The following is a 16,215-nucleotide window of genomic DNA, read 5'->3' as shown; positions in this document are numbered from 1 at the left end:
AATCTAGGGTTGGATATGCTATTACCTTATGAACAATCTTCTTTGTGATTTTAATTGGCCCATTTTCTAGCCATATAGAGCTATCATGAATTTTTCTTAGAACAATCTTAATCCACTCTTTTTTGAAGACATTGGGGAAATCTAAGGCACAAGTTGACCCTTTCTTCTCAACAGTTTTGTGTTCTTCCTTCAATGCTCCATTTTCACATAGTTTCCCATATTCTTCTCTGATTTCCATGTCTCTTATGCTTCCAATCTTGCATGTGTAACAATTCCTGACATCTTGATTCATCAAGACTTGTAGTGGTGTCATAAACAATGCACTAGAGGGATCCTACTTATAATCTATGTTTGGAATAGCCTTGAAAATAGGTTGTTTAATTTTATTGATAATTAAATGAGCATTCAAAACCTCTTTTCCCTCTACACTTTTTTCTTTAGAAGAACCAAATGCCATTACGTATATCTAAGGTTTGTGAAATTTGAAACTACTTAGCTTGACACATGATAAATACCTTATAAATCCTACTAGGATGGTGCCAAATAACCATTCAAATCTCTTGCAAACACTCAGATCACATTTCTAGACTTCCTTTAGCTCTTCATGTTCTTTCTCCAATTTAAATGATGTTAAATGAGTAGAAATCGATCAAATAACCCTTAAAACACTATATTTAATGCTAGGTGATTACACATATGTAAGCTCAACATCAATTAATTTTTTTCTCACTTGGCATCCACATATCTTTCCATATGCTTGGAAACCACTATGAGCTTGACTTTAACTAACACATTTTGTTAGCTCGACATCTACTAACATTTCATTCAACAACCCTATGAAACTTTTTCATGCTCAGTAGTAACATGAAAACTAACAAAACTTAAAGATTTATCCTTGATTTCTAACAACACTTTGCATCTTTATTCTTGCATATGTAATATTTTCAAAACTAAATCCTTGGAATTGATGTATGGTATATCTTTTAAATATCTAATGTAGGAGCATCTAGTGGTGTGAGGGAAATCCTCTATAACCCAAAAAACATGCTTAGTGTTAGTTTTTGTTTAACATGTTTTCATTTCTCAATAGAAATTTAGGTCAAATAGAGATTCCAACTCTCATAGTTCCACTATTTTTTTTTTGGGTTAGAGTTTTTGAGCACCTTAGGATACGTGTTAAAGTAGAAATAGGTTATTTTGTAATTGAGCTATAATTATGATGAGTTAGAGGGTGTAATTCGAAGAGGTGATTAAAATTATAATTTAAAGTACTCTAGCAAAAGAATTAGGTCAAAAGTCTTTACTTTGAAAGTTATTACAGTTTTAAGTTGCCTAGAGACCTCGTAAGAGCACTTCAAAGTCAAATTTGAGGTGCTAAATAGTGTCAAACAAGCTTTAAAAATGGGGGATGAGAAAATTTGGTCCGTAGGGCTATAGAGAGCTTGAAGAGCTTTCCAAAAATGTAAACAGATTGTCAATTAGAGTCCCAAATCAAAAGTTATGCCTCACAGAAGTTGAACTACCATTTTTGGATTCTTCTAATTTTACACCGACTTCTAAATTTTTTTCTAAAAACTTCTATTTTGGTGGTGGATGCCAAATGAAAATTTCTAAAATGTATTCCTAACACTAAACCTAATTTGGGTTACTTAAGGACATTTCTAGCATTGTAAATGCAATTTTTGGTGGAGTTTGGGAGAAGGTATAAAGGAAGGTTTTCTCTAGAATCAGATAACATTGTAAGCCACATCATTGGGTCTATTTTCATTGTACTAAATGTAATAACATATCAATTCTAATAATAATATTCCCCTTTTCTTATTGTGTTCATTTTTGATCTTGGATTGTGCACTCATCAAGTGGTATCGAAGTGTACCTTCATTAGTGGTATCAAAGCATACCTTCATCAAGTGGTATCAGAGTGTACCTTCATTAGTGGTATCAAAGTGGATTTTTCTAAGTGTGTAGATAGAGTGCTAACTGTGAGATAGTTTTCAGAGGACTATGTGGTTGTGGGTTTTGATATAATGAGAAGATACCTCCATGAATAGAGCATGGTGAAAGGGCCAGAGTTGTTCCTCCTAAGGTTAGAGCCCTCTAGAGACAAGTTCAGGCATTACAAGAGGAGATTGATAGAGGGATGAATATTTCCATAGGTGATGGAAGTGAGGAGGAAAATGAAGAAGGAAATATTGGGTAGGAAGGGGAAGGAGATGGAGAAGTTGTAAACTAGGTAGAGGAGAATCTTTTAGGGCCATTTCCAAGCTTGGAAAAAGACCTAAAATTGACATCGACATGTTTTCAAGAAATATAAACGTAGGTGAGTTGATCGACTGGATCAATGAGCTAGAGGAATATTTTGAGTATAAGGATATCGGAGACCCTAATAGGGTTAAGTTTGTGAAGGCCAAAATGAAAGGCCGCGCCAAAATTTGGTGGCAAGAGATTCAGTTGAAAAGAAATAGAAGAGGAAAGAAGAAAATCACAAGATGGGATCGCATGGTGGACAAACTAAAGAAGTAGTTCATTCTTGTTGATTACAAGCTTGATTTGTTCAAAAATATGAAAGGGTTAAAGCGAATGTGAAAATCTGTCCAGGAATATATAGAGGAATTTTATCAAGTCATTATTAGGGTAGGGCACATGGAAGCAAACAAGGAGAAGGTTGCCCATTACCTTAATGGGCTGAGACCTAGCATTTAGAGGAGTTAAGTCTATTTATAATGACTAACATTGAAAAAGTATACTTATTTACCTTGCGAGTTAAGGAGAAGCTAAACAAAAAGTTTGATGGAAGACAAAGAGGGCACAGTCAAAGAGGAAGGGGTAGTAGTAGGTCATTTGGAGGTCAAAATGAGAACTAGAAGAAAAATGAAGATGTGGGTACTAGCTGAAACCAAAGGAATGAGGGTTTCAACCACTCCTATGATCAAAACTTTGGAGATCAAAGAGGAAGAGGTAGAGTATGTGTACAAGGATTAGGAAGAGGAGGCTTCTATGGTACCTATTTTCATTGCAATGAAGAAGGTCATCATGCCTACAAATGCCCTCAATGCAAAGGACAAGTAGGAGAGAAAATGGACAAGCAAGGGTTGCTCATGCAATGCACAGTCATCACATTCAAAGGATGCAGAAAGAGGAGAGGTTCTAGTTAATGAAGGGGTCTTACTAAGTGGTGAGACTAAACTTGGACAAATGAGGAGTTTGTTTCATACCAGGTGCAAGTGTGAGGGTAAATATGGTGATGAAGCACTAACAACTTGGTTTCAGAGGAGATGGTCTCAAAACTAAAGCTCAAGAAGGAGAAAAACCCCAACCCTATTGAATTTCTTGGGTATAGGATGATCATAAGGTCTTGGTTAGTGAGCAATGTTTGGTAAAGTTCAAGATTGGGAGTTACCATGACAAGGCTCTCTATGACATCATCCAATGGATGTTTGCGAATTATTTTTGGGAAGGTTGTGGTAGTTTGATAGGCATGTTATACATGATGTTCATGCAAATATATACTCTCTAAAAAAGGATAGAGTTTTCCACAAATTGAAGCCCTTGATAAAGAAGGGTCAAAAGGTATGCAATAGTGCTGGGGAAGAAAATTTCTAGATGGCATGAAGCATTAGCATATGTGTTATGCTATAATTCCTAGAAAGGATAAGGAAGGTAGTAGTGAAGTTCCACGTGAAGTTTTAGGTCTATTAAGTGAGTATAAAAATGTCATCTCTAATAAATGTTCCAGAAGGGTTACTACCAATAAGAAAAAATAGTAATCAAATAGATTTAGTCCCTAGAGCTAGTTTTCCTAACAAGGCTACTCATAGGATGACTCCTACTGAGACTAAGGAGCTAAATAGACAAGTTCAAGAGCTATTGAGGAAAGGTTTAATTTGAGAGAGCCTAAGTCCATATGTAGTACCTACAATGCTGGCACCAAAGAAGGATGGAGAGTGGAGAATGTGTATAGACTCTTAGGCTATAAATAAAATAACCATCAAGTACTGATTTCCTTTGCCAAGAATGGATGATCTTATAGACTACTTGAGTGTAGCTCAGTGCTTCACAAAGATAGATCTCAAGAGTGGCTATCACAGGATATGGTAACAAGAGGGAGTTGAGTGGAAAATTGCATTCAAGACCAAGGAGGGTCTATATGAGTGGTTAGTCATTCCCTTTGGACTGACCAATGCACCAAGCATGTTATGTGGCTTATGAATGAGGTACTAAAGAAATTTTTGGGAAAATTTGTTATTGTCTATCTGGATGATATTTTGATTTTCATTAAGTCTTTGGATGAACTTTTATTGCACATTCATAGTGTCCTTGAAAGATTGAGGGAAGAAAAATTGTTGATTAATTTGAAGAAGTGTAGCTTTACCAAAAGGGAGTTAATCTATTTGGGGTTTGTTGTATTAGCTGAAGGTCTCAAAATGAACCCAGAGAAGGTGAAGGCCATATTGAAATGTTCTACTCCAAGGTCTACCACTAAGGTGAGGTCATTCCATGGTTTGGCTAGTTTTTATAGGAATTTTAGTATTATATGTGCACCCTTAATTGAAACAATGAGGGGGGATAGAAAAGAGTTTAAGTGGACTATAGGAGCTACAAGTAGTTTTCAATAACTAAAGAATAAGGTGATAGAGCAACCTATGTTGGCACTTCTTGATTTCAACAAAGTGTTCTAGGTGGATTGTGATGCTAGTGGCAGTGCTATTGGGTTATGTTGAGCCAAGAAGGTAAGCCTATTGTCTGTTTTAGTGAAAATTGAATGATGCAAAGAAGTATTTATTTTATTTTCAGGATTTTTATGCAATAGTTTAGGCCTTAAAGAAATGGAGACATTATTTTTTGCCAAAATAATTTTTTTTGTATACTACTCACTAGGCATTGCAATACCTAAATAGTCAAGGTTAATTGAATCAAAGACATTTGAAATGGGAAGAGTCCATGCAAAACTATACTTTTGTGTTGAAACATAGAAGTGGAAGGTATAATAGGGTTCTAGATTCATTAAGTAGGAGACAATTGTTGCTAACAGTAATTTAGGTTGAATTGGTTGGGTTTGATGAACTAAAGAATTTGTATGTTGAGGATGCTGACTTTGCAGAGGCTTGGAAGGATTGTAAAGAACCTTCTATTCTAGATAGGACTATGTGGCTAGATTACATGATTCAGGATGGTATGTTGTTCAAGGGAATTCAATTATGTATTCCAAGGAGTTCCATGAGGGAGAACTTAATCAAGAAGAAGTACAATGGAGGAATGGCAAGACACCTTGGTTGAGATAAGACCATTTCCATTATTAGAGAACATTTTTGTGCCCTCAATTGTCACAAGATGTGAAGAAGTTTGTTCAAAGTTGTCAAGTACGTCAAACAACCAAAGGATTTAGTCACAATACTAGACTTTATCAGCCATTTCTTGTTCCATTAAAGACTTGGAAGGACATAAATATGGATTTTGTTCATGGATTTCCAAGGACACAAAGGGGTAATGACTCAATATTTGTGGTGGGTGATAGGTTCTCCAAGATGACACATTTCATTCCATGCCACAAGACTCATGATGTAGTGCATATTACAAAAAAAAATTTCAAAGAGGTGGTGAGGCTACATGGTCTCCCAAAAAGTATTATTTCTAATAGAGATGCTAAATTTTTTGGGTATTTTTGGAGGACTTTGTGGAAGAAGTTAAAGATAGAATTGGAGTTCAATTTTGCACATCATCTGTAGACTGATGGAAAAATAGAAGTAGTAAATAGAAGTATAGGCAATTTGCTAAGGTGTTTAGTAGGAGATAAGCCCAAGGGGTGGGATTTGATTCTACCACAAGAAAAATTTGCATACAATAATTCTATGAATAGGAGCACCGGTAGATCACCATTCCAAATTGTGTATGGGAGTAGTCAAAGGACTACACTAGAACTAAGGAAGATGGAGCATGGGGAGAGAACAAGTGCTGAGGCATAAGACTTTGCTAAACATGTCATGAATCTATATGAGAAGGTACATGCACATATTACCAAGATGAACCTATAGTATAAGGATAGGGTAGATCAAAAGAGGAGACATACATAAGGAGTTTCAAGTTGGGGATCTAGTTATGGTATACTTCAGGAAGAAACAATTTTCAATGGGTACTTACAACAAGCTGAAGATGAAAAAATTTGGCCCCTACAAAATTTTGGAGAAAAACGACTCAAGAAATGCATATGAGGTGGAGTTTCTAGATGGGATTCACATTTCTCCTATTTTTAATATTGTAGAACTAACATAACATCATGATGATGGTGAAAATGAGGAGTTGATGCTGGAGCCATGTCCAATTCCTACTTCTGAGAAAGAAGAGATTAAAGAAATTCTAGATAGTCATGTGGGTTGGAGTACCAAAAACAAGTATTATAAAGAATACCTAGTGAAGTGGAAAGGATGACCAATAGAAGATTCAACTTGGATATCCATAGTAAAGGTTTCCCATTTTGGTTTTCCTCTACCAACGATAAAGTGACAGGCTCACTTTTCAATCTACCCTAGGTGTCTAATGCAAGAGCATCCAGTGGTGTAAGGGAAATCTTGTATCACCCAAAGATATGCTTAGTTTTAGTTTCTATTTAATGTGTTTTCATTTTTGAATACCCAATTAGGTCAAATAGAGATTCCAATTCTCATAGTTCCACTATTGGTTGTCTAAGTTAGAGTTTTTTAGCACCTTTAGATATGTGCCAATATAAAAAAAAATAGGCTATTTTATAATTGAGCTATAATTATGATGAGTTAGAGGGTGTAAGTTGGAGGGATGATTATAATTTTAATTTAAATCACTCCATAAAATGAATTATGTCAAAAAAAATTACGGTTTGAAAGTTATTGCAATTTCAAGTTGCCTGGAAACCCCCTAAGAGTAATTCAAAGTTAGATTTGAGGCACTAAATAGCTTGGTACTAGCTCAAAAAAGGGGAACAAGAATAGCTTGTCCATTGGTCTATAGAGCGCTTGAAAATCTTTCTAGAAATGTAAATGGTTCATTAATTAGAGTCCTAGATCAAAAGTTATGCCTCCTAGAAGTTGGACTACCATTTCTAGATTCTCCTAATTTTACACCAACTTCTAACATGTTTTCTAGAACATTCTATTTTGAAGATGGATTCCAAATGACATATTCTAAAATATATTGCTAACCCTAAACCTAATTTGGGTTACTTAAGGACATTTCTAGCATTGTAAATGCAATTTTTCGTGGAGTTTGGGAGAAGGTATAGGAGGACGATTTTCTCTAGAATCAGACAACATTGTAAGGCCCTAGGGGACATCATTGGGTCTATTTTCATTGTACTAAATGTAATGGCATACCACTTCTAATAATAATATTCCTCTTTTCTTATTGTGTTCATTTTTGGTCTTGGATTGTGCCCTCACCAAGTGGTATTATATCGTACCTTCATTAGTGGTATTAGAGCGTACCTTCATTAATGGTATCAAAGCATACCATCATTGGTGGTATTCGAGCATACCTTTATGAAGTGGTATTAGAGTGTACCTTCATTAGTGGTATTAGAGCATACCTTCATCAATATCAGTCCCATATACCTCTTAATTGCTTAATTTGATGAGGTGTGATTACCTGATCCATTGGGTGAAGTGATCCAATCTACACTTGATGTGCTGCAATCCCCTTTCTCTTCCATGTCTTGTTAATCTCATCTCTGACATTTTCAATATTTGTCTTGCCTTTACCTTTTTTGAACTCACAACTCAGTTCCTTTGACCTTATTGGACAATATTTGCTAATGTGATTAGTCTTTAAATAGCTAAAACATTTGGTTAGACTCAACTACCTTTTGTAATCACTTTTGAAATGTGTTCTAATACAATTCTCAGGAGCATGTCCATACTCTTGATAGTAGTGACAACTATATCTTGTATTATAAGAGTTGTCATTTTTATTTACCTTATTTTTCTTTTTTGATGACCACTTGGGTTTAGATCTGCACTCAAAAGCTCTATGTCCATACTTCTAACAATTATAACAATATCCTTCAAATCTTTGAGTGTGCATGGTCTTATTTCTATATTCATGTGCCTAATGACCTTATTTTTTGCACTTATGGAAGTGACCCTTGTTATTCTTCTTAACATTCTTGCTCCTACACAAATTAGTAGTATGTCCTATCGTTCTACAATTATGACAAGTAGGTTTGGAGTTCTTACCTTTGTTACTTCTTTCTTTGACACTTTTGGATGATTCTCCTTCTTCAGTACTAGTGTATCCCAATCTATATGTATCATTGTTACATCTAGGAGATCCCATGAATTGTTCAAAGTACTTTATGGATTCATTTGATTTATTGAAACTTTCAACAAACTCCTTTCCCTTTTCAAATCATTGTTGAACTATTCATTCTGCAACTTCAATGTTGTGATTTCAATGTCTTTACTATTTATTTCATTATTAGAAATCATGACTTGATCTATTATTTCCAATTACATGTGAGCAATCCTATTTACTTTTGAAGATTTCTCTTCTGGTCTACTAGTCAAAACTCTTTTGTCATCTTCAATCATGGCTTTCTCTTCTATAGCTTTCTTTTTCTATTCAAACACCTCACATAGTAATATGGCTTGTGATTCTTGCTCTATCTTAAGATTTTTAATCTCTTTAGCTAGGGTTCTATTCTTTTCCATTAGATGTGCAATTGCTGCATCAAATTCATTAGAGTTTCGATTTGCAAATAGCTTAGTAGTGTCCATCTCTTGGTATTATGTGTCATTCTCCTCAATAACAATTTCCTCCCTTCTTCTCAATGATTTCTTTATATCTTATCTTACTTCATTCAATTGATGTATAATGAGTTTTATTTTAATCTCCTAGTTCTCAATAACTTTTCTCAACTTGTAGACTTCCATTCCCAAGATCTTTCCTCAAAGTTGTTAAGCTTTACTTTTAGAGAACTAAGCTCTGATACAATTAAAACATTCACCACACATCCATCTCACATATTCAATAAGTAAATTTAAATACCATGTAAAGAATATATATCTAAAGTATGTAAATAAGTAAAAATTCACACATATATAAAACAAGATATGATTATGCAGAAATGCTCCAATAAGAAGGTAAAACTGGGTTGGGGATGACACCCACAAATTTTGACTGCTGCAGTGATAAAGTGTATCCAAAGAAGATTACAATATTTGATCATGAAACATGATCTACCCTATGGAAGGTTTTCCCTATTAAAGGCTTACAAAGACTATTAGCTCTCACCCCATTAGAAGTGTGCCTGGTTAAAGGACTTTAACTCACAATTAAGTAAGAACCTTGTTAGAAGATTTTAACATAGCTTGTTAGGACTAATCTATTAAGAGATTTAACTAATTCACTTGTTCAAATATCCCAAAAATGATCCTATGATTAGCATATTGTTAGTTGATGTCAAATCACCTCTATACTAATGTGTACCTGATCCTTCTTTCTTAGATGTCTCTCTGTTGTTCACTATTTCCTTCCTCTATTCTTCTTTAATTTATTCTACAATGTAATTCAAATCATAATACCTTGGTCACCATGAATTTCATATTTTCACATGCAAACTCTCCTTCTCTCTCTAATCATTCATTGATTTCCTCATTAAAAAGTTTAGGGTTTTTCCTCCTTAAGAAGACCTAGGTGACTTAGGGTTAGGTATGAATCAATAGTTGTGATTCACCCATATTACCACTTAAACCTTCCCTTTACCTAATTGGTTGCATGTAATACATAGAGATTCCCACTTAAGATCCATCCTTATCAAAAAAATATCATAAATTAATCCTTAAGTCGGCTCAAAAATGGTTTACATAGTAGTTTGTGCCAATATAAACAACTATGTTAAAGCTATGCTACTTGACATCTAAAGTCCTTGGTGCTCAACAATAACAATGACTTCAATGCTATCACTCAACAACTATATGACTCAGCATGCACTACTTGCTTAGCAACTGAATTACTTGGAATATACTATCTACTCAACACTTGAGTGACTCGACATATGAGTGACTTGAAACTCACTATTTACTTTGCATGCTCTAACTTATATGTTATGCTCAACATATGTTACTTGTTTGGCATGAACTAATTAAATGACTTAAGTGTATAGACACTCACTTGTTAAAACCAATTTGAGATTAACCAACAAAAAGTGGAGAGTTAAATAGTAAAGCTCATGAATTGTTGCAAAAGGGGTTAATTTGAGAGAGTCTGAGTCCATGTTCTATATCAACAATATTAGCACCAAATAAGAATGGAGAATGAAGTATGTGTACAAATTCTTGCACTATTAATAAGATCACAATCAAGTACAAACTTTTATTACCAAAGATGGATAATACTATGGAGTGTTTGAGTGGGGTTGAGTATTTCACAAAGATAGATCTAAAGAGTGGATACCATCATATTCATATCAAAGATGGTGATGAGTGGAAGACTACTTTCAAGACAAGGGAAGGACTGTGTGAGTGTTTAGTCATTCATCTTGGGCTAACCAATGCACCAAGCACTTTCATGCAGCTCATGAATGAGGTACTAAAGAATTTTTTTGGGTAAGTTTGCCATTGTTTACCTAGAAGATATTTTGATGTTTAGTAAGACATTGTAAGAGCATTTGATGCATATTTAAAAGGTATTTGATAAGTTGAAGGAAGAAACTTTGTTGATAAACTAGAAGAAGTGTAGTTTTCTGAAGAAAGAGTTGGTGTACCTAGGATTTATAGTCTCAACATAAGGTTTGAAAATAAAATTGAAGAAAGTGAAGGATATCCTTGAATGGCCTACTCCGATGAGTGCTACAGAGGTAAGCTCTTTTCATAGACTAGCTAGTTTTTATAGAGAGTTTTTAAGTAGTTTTAAAAATATTTGTGGGCCCTTGACTGAAACAATGAGAGGGGATAGGAAAGAATTTGAGTGGACTATAGGAGAAAATAAGAGTTTTAATCTGTTGAAATAAAAAGTTATAGAGCAGACTATTTTAGCACTTCTAGATTTTAAAATGATGTTTCATGTAGATTGTGATGCTAGTGGTACTATAATAGGAGTTATTTTGAGCAAAGAGATAGACCTATTTCTTATTTCAGTGATAAATTGAATGATGCAAAAAGAAAATATTTTGTTTATGATCAAGAATTTTGTGCTATCGTTTACGCATTTAACAAGTGGAGACACTATCTTCTTCCTAAGAATTTTGTTTTTTATATTGATCATCAAACTTTGTAATATTTGAGTAGTCAAGGAAAATTAAATCAAAGGTATTTGAAGTGGGTTGAGTTTTTACATAGTTATACATTGATTTTGAAGCATGAGAGTGGAAATTCTAATAGAGTTGTAGATGCTCTTAGTAGAAGATAAAGTTTGCTAATAGAAATGTAGATTGAGGTGGTTGGGTTCAAGAAACTCAATAAGTTCTATCCAGAGGATCCTAATTTTGGTGAAGCATAGAAGTCTTGTATAGAACCTATTACTCTTCACTAGATAAATTGGTTGAATTTCATAATCCAAGATGATATGTTGTTCAAAGGAAGCCAGTTGTGCATTCCAAGAAGTTCAATGAGAGAGAATCTCATCAAGGAGAAGCATAGTGGAGGATTGGTTGGAAACTTTGGTAGAGATAAAACTATTGCTTTAGTTGCTGAGAATTATTACTTGCCACAATTGCAGCAAGATATGAAGAAGATTGTATAGAGTTATAGAGTATGTCAGATGGTGAAAGGAGTGAAGTAGAATACAAGGTTTTATCAGCCATTACCTATACCAAAGAAGCCATAAGAGGATGTCAACATAGATTTTGTTCTTGGATGACTGAGGACACAACATGGGCATGATTCTATTTTTGTAGTGGTTGACATGTTTTCAAAGATGACACATTTTATTCCTTGCAATAAGACTAGTGATGTTCATGTGGTAGAATTATTTTTTAGAGCAGTGGTTAGACTACATGGTCTGCCAAAGAGTATAGTTTCAAATAAAGATAAAAAGTTTTCTAGGTACTTCTAGTGTACATTATGGAAGAAATTGAATATAGATTTAAAGTTTAGTTCCTCACATCATCCACAGAGTGATGGACAAGCAGAAGTTAATTGTGAACCAATGTTTGGGAAATTTGCTTAGTTGTTTCATTGGAGACAAGCCAAAAGGATGGGATATGATTTTACCATATGAAAAATTTTCATATAATAATTATGTCAATAGGAGTATTGGTAAATCACCATTCCAGATTATATATGGGAGTAATCTCAGAAATGCTTCTAAATTGTGACAATTGGATAAAGGAGAGATAAGTAGTGCTAAAGCAAAAGAATTTGTTGAGCATTTGAAGAACATCCATGAAGAGGTATAAGGAATTTCATATTTGAGATATGAAGTCATGGTTCATTTGAGAAAAGAGCATTTTTTAGTGGATATGTATAATAATCTAAAGATGAAGAAGTTTGGACCATGCAAGATAGTGAAAAGGCATGATTCTAGAAATGCCTATGAAGTAGAGTTTCTTGTTGAGTTAAATATTTCACTAGTATTTAAAATTTTAGATTCAATAACATATTATGAAGGAGGCGATGGAGATGAAGTTGAATAAACATATTGGAGTATTACAATAGCTAGTTCAACTACAATGGAGATTGAGGAGATACTGGACAATTGGGTTGGAAAAAATACAATGAATAGAAATTATGAAGAATACTTGGTCAAATGGAAAGAGAGGCCAGTAAAGGATTCATCATGGCTAGCAAAGGAGGAGGTTAACCATCTTGGTTTTCCTCTAAACACTTGAGACAATATAGAGTCACTTCTCAAATCACTCCAGTTGTTTGATGTAGGAGCATCTTGGGTGTGAAGGAAATCTTGCATCACCCAAAAATAGTTTTATTTTCACCCTTTTCTATTTTAATTAGGACTAGTAGACATGGGGTTACTATTTTTGGTAACTGACTATTTTTAGTAATTTTGTTATATGAGCTTCGAATGTCCTAATTTTAGAGGTGGATATTCATCAAGGATATATTAGCCTACTAGTTGAAGCTCAGTGCCATATCATGCATATTCGTAGATTTATTGATGGGTGTGAGGGAAATCTTGCATCACCCAAAAATATTTCTATTTTCAGCCTTTTCTATTTTAATCATGATTAGTAGAGAGGGGGTTACTATTTTTGGGAACTTACTATTTTTATTAAGTTTATAATACGAGCTTAGAATGTCCTAATTTCAAAGGTGGATAATCATCTTGGATATATTAGCCTACCAGTCGTAGCTCAATGTCATATCATGTCTACTCATGGATTTGTTTCAAATTTTTGGTTCATAATTTTGGTATATAAACTTTAGGCTCACTATTGGAGGCCTTAAAGTTCCTGGATGAGGCCCAAAAACTCAATAGATGGGTGCTTGCATAGATCTAAGCATTTATATTAGGAGCTAGGGTTTTTGAAAAGTGATTACAATAGCCAATCAAAGCAATGGTTTGAGAGATATAGTCTTTCAAACTTGGATCGATCAAAACATCCAAAATAAAATGCCAAAGTTGTATTTGGCTTTCTTTATATGTGTTGTTAGGATCTGTCGTCCCTTGGTATTATGTTTAAATGTCTAGAACCTTCTTGGGCTGCATAAAATTACCGATTTAAGAAATGTTTGAACATTCTCTAGGACAACTTTGGTGATAGTTCAAAGCTTTGTCTTGTAGATTACTATAATGAAGACGGTCGTGTGGGTTAGCATATTGTAACTATGAATTATGTAATTCTACATTTGTGGTGATAATAAGAAGCCCATATTTTGTTCTCGCAATTACTAGTGTTTCTTTGTTTCAATTATGTGTTATGGTACTAAGGGGAGCACCCTTCATCGAGTGGTATCAAGCTTGCCTTCATAAATTGTATTATTTATAAAATAAGTGCAGGAATGTAGAACTCTAGGAATAGAATATGGCTTTCAGATGCACAGATCATGGGAGATTGGTGAGTGTAAGAATTCTAGCATTGTCTTTCTCCTTCTCCAGTGTTTTTTTGTCTACTTTCCCTAGTCTGTAAATATTATTAGGGCTATTTATGGCTTTATTTTAAAACTTTTTCCTTCTTCCCTTAATGGTGATTAGATATCCAAGATTGATGCCTTTAGACTCCATCTGGGTTTTTTTGTGTTTGGTAGCATGCATAAATATGTATTTTAATAATTGCATTACTATAAAAGCTAATAATTGCATTCTTCTAGGAAAATATGATCTATTCAGTATTAATCATGAAATGCATTTGTTTAAAATCTAAAGAATTGCAGCCCAGAAATAATTAACTTGAAAACTTGATCTCACATTGATCCACCACATTAGTGTTGCAAGAGTCCCAAATTGGACCACAAACTATACATCCTAAATGTAAATATTGAAACATAAATGAAAAAGAACAACTTCTTAATGGTTTGGATCACATCTGATCCTAAACTATCTGTACCAATCACATGACCTATTCTTAATCTGAACTTACTTTCTTTAATCTTTATAATGGTGGTTACTTGCAAGGAGATAAAAAAATGAATGTGTCTCTATAGGGAACTAATAAGAAGCCTAGACCTATCATCAAATACATCAGTGTTCATCATTTTCCACATGTAGCATAGCAGTAAACAAGAGAACATAGACCTAGAAAAGTTACACATTTTGTTGTTGTTAATAATATTCCCAAAAATAAAATAAATAGGATTAGAATCAACAAATGGGGTAAGACCAAAGAGCTTATATATATCTTTAGCAAGAGGCATTCAAAAAAGACATGTAAAAAAAATTCAAGTATGATTTAGACTTTGTAAATATTAGGCTCTCTAGATGGCTTTTTGAATGGGAATTTGTGTAGGAGAAAAAACCAAAGAAAGGTGGACACTTTAGGTTTAATAGGCTGATGCATGATGCTCCCAAGAACTTCTATTTCTCGAACTTCCATTAGAAGAGCTTCCATTTCTCCAACTTCTTGAACTTGATTACAAATGATAATAGGCCTTTCTTAAATAGGCACTTCTAACCCAAGACATTACAAACACAACCAATGTGGGATAAAAGGTAAATACAACTACCTTTAAATAAATATTAAATTCCCACCCAAATACAACTAAGCACCCAACAAATATTAAATACATGATTTAAGGATCTTTCCACAAACTTCTAAATTGCCACCTATACACCTCGATTAATGGAATGACAACTATTTTTATTATTTTTCTTTTTACGCCACCTATGCGCCTTGAAAACAGAAATCTCCTTTTCCTTACTTTTCTCCTTTTTATTTTTTTATTATTTCTCCTCTAATTTTCGTCACTTTCTCTCTCCTCCACAATTTTTTTTTTTTTTTTCCTTTTTTTTTTTTTTCCCTCTCTTTTTTTCTCTCTTTTTTTTTTTTTCTAATAATTTAATTTTTCCATGCAAGATGCTCCTGCATCAGACTCCCCTGGTAGATAGAAAAGTGTGTCCCACACTTTGATGTCAAAAGAAAGATATAGAACCATCGTCATCTTCACCACAAGCTTCTACCTCAATAGGGACAAGAAAACCAACATACAAATCTTCCACTTTTTTTTTTTTTTTTTTTTATTGTGAAAAAAAAGAGAGGGAAAAAAAAAAAAAAGGGAAAAAATATATATATATATATATATATATATATATTTGTGGAGGAGAGAGAAAGTGACGAAAATTAGAGGAGAAATAATAAAAAAATAAAAAGGAGAAAAGTAAGGAAAAGGAGATTTCTATTTTCGAGGCGCATAGGTGGCGTAAAAAGAAAAATAATAAAAATAGTTGTCATTCCATTAATCGAGGTGTATAGGTGGCAATTTAGAAGTTTGTGGAAAGATCCTTAAATCATGTATTTAATATTTGTTGGGTGCTTAGTTGTATTTGGGTGGGAATTTAATATTTATTTAAAGGTAGTTGTATTTACCTTTTATCCCACATTGGTTGTGTTTGTAATGTCTTGGGTTAGAAGTGCCTATTTAAGAAAGGCCTATTATCATTTGTAATCAAGTTCAAGGAATGGAAGCTCTTCTAAAGGAAGTTGGAGAAATAGAAGCTCTTCAAGTGTAAGCTCTTCTAGTTGGAAGTTCTTAGTGAGGAATCTCTCTTATATTGTAAGAATTTGGAGTCCTTTCATTTGGAGAATATTTTAATGAATTTCAAGTATTAATGGAAGTTTTATGAAGCATTTTGTCATCT

This window comes from Cupressus sempervirens, chromosome 2 (assembly GCF_028749045.1).
Source record: "Cupressus sempervirens isolate cs-2001-9-10 chromosome 2, ASM2874904v1, whole genome shotgun sequence".
Taxonomy (NCBI): domain Eukaryota; kingdom Viridiplantae; phylum Streptophyta; class Pinopsida; order Cupressales; family Cupressaceae; genus Cupressus; species Cupressus sempervirens.
This window is presented reverse-complemented; position numbering follows the sequence as displayed.